This window comes from Capsicum annuum, chromosome 11, assembly GCF_002878395.1.
Source record: "Capsicum annuum cultivar UCD-10X-F1 chromosome 11, UCD10Xv1.1, whole genome shotgun sequence".
NCBI lineage: Eukaryota > Viridiplantae > Streptophyta > Magnoliopsida > Solanales > Solanaceae > Capsicum > Capsicum annuum.
The window spans coordinates 71,188,231-71,194,857 of NC_061121.1; the positions used below are offsets into that span (position 1 = coordinate 71,188,231).

At 34.3% G+C, this 6,627-nt stretch overlaps 1 long non-coding RNA gene across 1 annotated transcript; it reads right to left on the reverse strand.

The window, feature by feature from the left end:
* Window positions 1–4,759: 4,759 nt before the first annotated feature.
* LOC107854650 lies at window positions 4,760–5,503 on the reverse strand. The gene is made up of 2 exons (XR_001670065.2): window positions 5,140–5,503; window positions 4,760–5,067 (listed from the first exon to the last, which is right to left on the reverse strand). It is a non-coding gene; the product is annotated as an uncharacterized LOC107854650 (long non-coding RNA).
* Window positions 5,504–6,627: the final 1,124 nt, after the last annotated feature.

A 6,627-nucleotide genomic window follows, 5' to 3' on the forward strand; every position in this document is an offset into this window, starting at 1 on the left:
GAAAATTCACTAAACAATGGGTAACAAAAAGGAATAAGTACAAAATAGACAAATATGGGCATATAGTGGGAGAAATAGAAACAGACAAGATTGTAGATGGTTCAGTTCCAATTACAAATGCATTTGCAGCTTTTTCTCAGGAACAACAGATAGAAGAAAATGGGGACAAGGATAATGAAAACAAAGATAAAAATAAAGGGCAAAGCACAAAAGATTGGGTCTTGAATAGTTTCTCTGAAACTGCAAAAGAAAAGGAAGATATTACTACTCAACAGAATGATGAGAAAGAAAAAGAAGCAGGAGTGCAGGCAGATCATAAAGAACAAAAGGAGTATGAAACACTAGACAACTCTGATTTAAGAAGGGATAAAAGCCTGAATACACAGCAACAGCAAAACAATAATAATAAGAATATGCAGATGGTAATATTTGATGAGAAAGAAGCACAAGATAGATTAATAGAGAATGTTTTACCATTAGCAATACAAGTGGACAATCAGGTGGAGTTTCGTAACAAGGAGAAACTATCTCTAGATGAAGGAGATTTAAGTAATGAAATAGAAAAGGTTGGAAGAAAAGGCAATCTATCTCCCAGGCAAATGGAGCAGATGAGAGTCAAGCAGGGTGTAAGAAGAAAGAAGGACAAAGTGGTGGAACAATTCAGCAATACTGAAAGAAAAAATGGCAAATAATTTAACAATGCAGACAAGAAGTTCTTTGAAGAATAAGTCTAAATGAATAATCTTATGTGGAACATTAGATCAGTGAATACCCAAAGAGCATTCACTAGACTTATAACAATGCAGAAAAGACATCAATTCTCATTCATTGGGGTGTTAGAACTATTTCAGGATAATACTACCATAGAAGAATACAAGAATAGATTAGGAATGAAGTATGCAGCAGCCAATCATGCAGAAAAGATTTGGGTATTTATGGAAGATGTTGTTGAATGTACAGTACTCAAGGATGAAGAGCAACAGTTGATTGTTGAGTTAGTTAATCAGCAGAATCATATTCAGATGGTGGTGACATTAGTTTATACTAAATGGTCACAACATGAAAGATTGGTTTTGTGGGAATCTTTGGAGGAATTAGCTCAAACAATACAAAGTCCATGGCTGGTAGGGGGTGATTTTAATATAATAGTGAATGATGAATAAAAGTTAGGAGGTTTACCTATGACAGTGGCAGAAACTGAGGATTTCACTCATTGTATTAATTTCTGTGGTCTAGAAGACAAAGGATTTAAGGGAAGTAAAATACCTGGTGGAATGGAAGAACTGATGGGGACTGTATATTTAAAAGGTTGGATAGGGTTATGTGCAATGGTAAAGTACATAACCTTTTTCCATTATTAGAGGTTGAACACTTGGTGAGAAGTGGTTCTGATCACTGTCCTTTAAAGATTCATTTCAGCACTATTAGTGAACATATTTGTATACCTTTTAGGATTCTTAATATGTGGTTGAAATAACAAGAATGTTTGGAGGTAATCAAGGAAAACTGGCATACTGAAGTATTTGGGAACCCTTTCATCATGTTTCATCAGAAGATGAAGAAAGTAAAAGAAGCCTTAACGAAATGAAGTAAGGAGCACTATGGTGATATTTTTAGGAGATAGCTACCTTATAGGAAGTAATTAAAGTGAGGGAAAAATAGTTTAAAGAGAGTCCAGATGGCTGTGACAGGTAAGCTCTTTTCATGGTACAAGCTGAGCTGAATATTCAATTGAAAAGAGAAGAAGATTTTTGGAGACAAAAAACTGGACTAGAATGGTTCAAGGATAGGGAAAGAAATACTAGATTCTTTCACTTTATAGTAAAAGGCAGAAGTAGTTTAAAGATTAATAGAATTTAAGATGAAGAGGGAGAATGGATAGAAGATCAAGAGAGAATAACAGAAGTGGCAGTCAAGTTTTTTCAGAATCAATTTTCTAAAGAAGATGAAACCACTTGACTTTGAGATACTAGATGAATTGCCCACAGTAGTGTCTGAAGAGCAGAATGAGGAATTACATAGAATTCCTGATAATGCAGAAGTTAAATAGGCAGTAATGGGGTTGAGTAGAACTAGTGCAGGAGGACCAGATGGAATGACAGGTGTTTTTTTTCAGGATGCATAGGAAATTATAAGTCATGATATTTACAACATGGTTGTTGCTTTCTTTTATGGGTATGAGTTACCTAAATTTGTTACTCATACAAATTTATTACTCTTACCTAAAAAGCTAGTGGTCAACACTTTTTTAGATATGAGACCTATTTCTCTAAGTAATTTCTTGAATAAGATTTTTTCAAGAATTCTTCATGAAAAAATCAAGTCAGTGTTACCAGATATAATCTCTGATGAACAAGCAGGTTTTGTATAGGGCAGAAGTATAGAAGAAAATATATTGATGGTGCAAGAAATAGTAGCAGAGATCAGAAAAAGAGGTAAAATCTCAAACTTGGTGATTAAATTGGATATGATGAAGGCATATGACAGAGTTGATTGGTTGTTCCTTACTAAAATGGTAAGAAAAGTGGGGTTTGGGGAAAGGCTAATAGACATGGTATACAGACTGGTAGGAAATAATTGGTATTCAATTTTATTAAATGGACAGTCGAAAGGTTTCTTCAGGCTACTAGAGGATTGAAACAAAGGGATCCCCTGTCACCTACTCTTTTTATTATTACAGCTGAAGTTATGTCCAGGACCCTGAAATCTTTAATGCAATCAAATGAGTTCAAGATGTTTGGATTACCAAGAGGAAGTCCAAAGGTAAATCACTTTGCATTTGCAGATGATATGATAATCTTATGCAAAGCAGAACTCCACACAATGCAGCTGGTGACTAAAACATTGAAGTGATATAAAAAACATCTGTATAGAAGGTCTAAAGAAAAGAGTTTCATATATCTTCATAAAGGTGTTTCTCAAGGGGTTGTGACATTGGTTGAGGTAGCTCCTGGAATTCTTAGAAAGAAATTTCCATTCACATATCTGGGATGTCTTATCTTTCATATAAGAAAGAAGAAGACTATTATCAAATAATGATGAGCAGAATTAGTGAAAAATTACAAGGATGGAAAGAAAAGTTATTGTCTTATAGAGGAAAGGCTATTCTTATAAAGCATGTTTTGCAAAGTATACCTATTCATTCCTTATCAGTGATGAACCCTCCCCAGAATATGATGACTACAATTGAAAAAATATTTGAACAATTTTTTGGAGTAGTTATATAGGAGGTAAAAATAGGCACTGGGTGAAATAGAATAAGTTATGTTTGCTAGAGGAAGAAAGTGGGCTTGGGTTTAGAAAGATGCAGGATGTTTCAATGGCTCTGTTCTGCAAACTCTGGTGGAATTTCAGAACCAAGGACACCATTTGGAATAGATATATGCTGAATAAATACTGTAAGAATTCACATCCTAATGAAGTGGTATGCAAACCAGGAGCAGGATCTCAGGTATGGAAGAAAATACTTCAAGCAAGAGACTTGGTGGAACATCAAATATTTTAGAGAATCAGAAAGGGAAATTCCAATATTTGGTTGGATAATTGGATCAAGGAAGGGGATTTGTATAATATACTGGATAGTATAGGAGAGGAGGAAAAAGAGTATCAGCAAGTTCAGGATTTAATTAATGATGGACAATAGAAGATGCATACTATTGCTCAATTATTTCCAGTAGAAGTGGTTGACCATATAATTCAGAATATCAGAATACCCACCCAATCTAAGGAGAAGGATATTCCTATATGGAAATTGGAGTCAACAGGTAATTTTACAGTAAGTTCAGCATGGAATTACATAAGATGAAGGGGGAAAGTAAATAGCTTATAAAGAATATATGGGTCAAAGGATTGCCTTTCAAGATGGCATTTCTGATGTGGAGGATGTGGAGAGGAAAGATTGCAGTAGAGAAAAATATAAGAAGATGGGGTATAGAAGGGTCCTACAAGATGTTGGTGTTGCATTTTACAGGATCAAGAAACACTTTCACATGTGTTTCTCAGATCTATTACTGCTAACAGGACTTGGTCTTATTTTTCTTCTTTTGCAGGTATTAATTTGAATGGAAAAAGTCTAAGGAAGTTAATCCTAACCTGTTGGAGTACAATTGATCATGGAAGAGCTAAACCATACTATCAAGCTATTCCCAGTATGATACTATGAGAGTTATGGAAGAGAAGAAATACTTCAAAACATGAAGGGAAATACTTATCTACCATAAAGTAATTTTCAATATCACTAGAAATATTGGATTATTACTTAATGTGAGGAATCCTAAACAAGTATTCCCTTCTAAGTGACCAGATATTTAGAGGGAATTGGAAAGAAGAAGAATACAGATTAAGTTTACAAAAGTGGAGTGGAAGTTTCCAAAAATAGGTTGGATAAAGTATAACACAAATGGTGCTTCTAGGGGCAATCCAGGAATTAGTTCATGGGCATACTGTCTAAGGGATGAAATGGGTGATCTAATTCAAGCAGAAGGAGCAAAAATGGAAGATACTACTACAGCGAAGCTGAGTCATAAGCTATTCTAAGGGAAACAATTCATTGTAGTCAATCAAACCTTAACAATATCATCATTCAAACGGATTCGATGGTTATGTTAAAAGTATTGACAAATGAGTGGCAATGCCCATGGAGTTTACTAGACATTAAAGAGCAGATTATCAATTTATTGCAAACAAAGGAGGTTAAGTTCATGCATATACTGAGGGAAGGTAATCAACTAACAGATTACTATGCAAATCTAGCAATAGATGAAGGAAATTTCAAATTTAATTCATTTCAGCAGCTAGATAGCAAAGCAAGAAGAAATTTAAATAGTGACAAGATGTAGTGTCCTTATATCAGAGTTACACTGAGAAAAGAAAGTTAGGGGAGATTGGAGATACAGTCACAAAAATAAAGAAAGTGCTATCTAATCTGTACGACTTTAGAATATAGCATGTAATGTTTCCAACAAAGGGGGATTACTAGTTTTATATACTATAAGTACACCTGGGAGTCAACTTTAGGGATAAGTATTTGTGGGCTAGAGCATCCATTTATTTCACTCTAATCTACACCTGCAAGGAGGATACAAAGTTTACACAGAAGATGGTTGATGAGAAGAGCAAGTATAAGCGTACAGTACTCACTTGGGCATGCAAGCTGGACCAGGGCTCTAGACTTATCAAATCTGCAACAAACAGCTTCAAAAATCTTACCCATAAGAGAAATCAGCCGAATTACTATCACGGGTACTCCAATCAACAAAGGAATAAGGAAAATGAGCTGAAATTTGAAGTTCCAAAGCAGCTGAAATGGAGATACTTACTGTTGATAGTTGAGAATCAAGATACAATAGAGAGTACCAGTAAAATAATTGATAATTCACATCGAATGCTTCAGAAATGAACGATTTAGAAGATGAGCAACCATCAAAGTTTACCTGAAGATGAGAGCATTAGGCAAAAATGGAAAGAAAAAACAAATTTAGGAAACCCTAGTATTTATTTTATATGGATGAAGAAATGGGTTTGGGCCATAACAAGGTATCCGATGTTTTTATTTTATTTGGATTGGTTTGGCCCAATACATGTAATCTTATTTTAGTTTGATTGATTAATAAAATCCCTATTAATTTTTTTTATAAAGTGGCAAAGCCATAAATCAAATGAAGCCATGTGGCTTTTTAAACTTAAAATAATTATAAAATAAAATTTTAATATAACAAATCCAACCCCCAATCCCCAATCCCTGCCCCCCCCCTTCCCCCAACCCCCCCCCCCCCATACTTACTGTCATGGCAAACCACCTCCCAATTAAAGTGTTAGAGGTGGTAACGGTTTTGCGTGCATAGATTATTTCTCAATAGATGTTAAGACTAATGCTCAAAACAATGGCAATTGAAAGAAAGTCACCAGAAAGCAGCCCCCCTCCCCTTACCCACCCCTTTTCTTTTCCTGGAAATCACTATTACTGTCGTCTCCGTTCTCCTTATTGTCCTTTAATATTTTTTTTTGATAAAATTTTATGTGATTAAATAATCTTCACTTTTAAAGAATGTGAAGTTAGGTAAAATGAAAATTTTGATATTAATAGGTCAAGAAATTACATTCGTAAATTCATTGTTCTCATCACTTCTTAATTAATACTTAAGTCTATATTTTATGATGAAAATGAAATTGATTGTTGAATTGATTCTTATCAGATTCATTGATTTGACGCTCTTGATTTTGAAGAAAAAAAATGGCAAGGACAAATGGAAGAATAACATCGTTCAGACATGACTAAAAAAACTATTACAAGAAGGTAGATCATAAATATTTGATGTAAAGTGATGGACTTGTGATGGTGAAATGGTGGTGAACTTGCTTGTGATGGTGAAGCGGTACTTTATGAAGAGGAGAAAAAGGGAAAAAATATTTTTAAAATAAGAAAGAAAAGAAGAAAAAGAAGAGGAGATTGAAATAATAATAGTAATAACAACAACAACAAAACAACAACAACAACAACAACGACAATGACAACGACAACAACAATAACGACAACAACAACGACAATAGAAGCAATGACAGCAACAACAACAACAGCAACAACAGCGCAACAACAACAACAACAACAACAACAACAACAACAACATC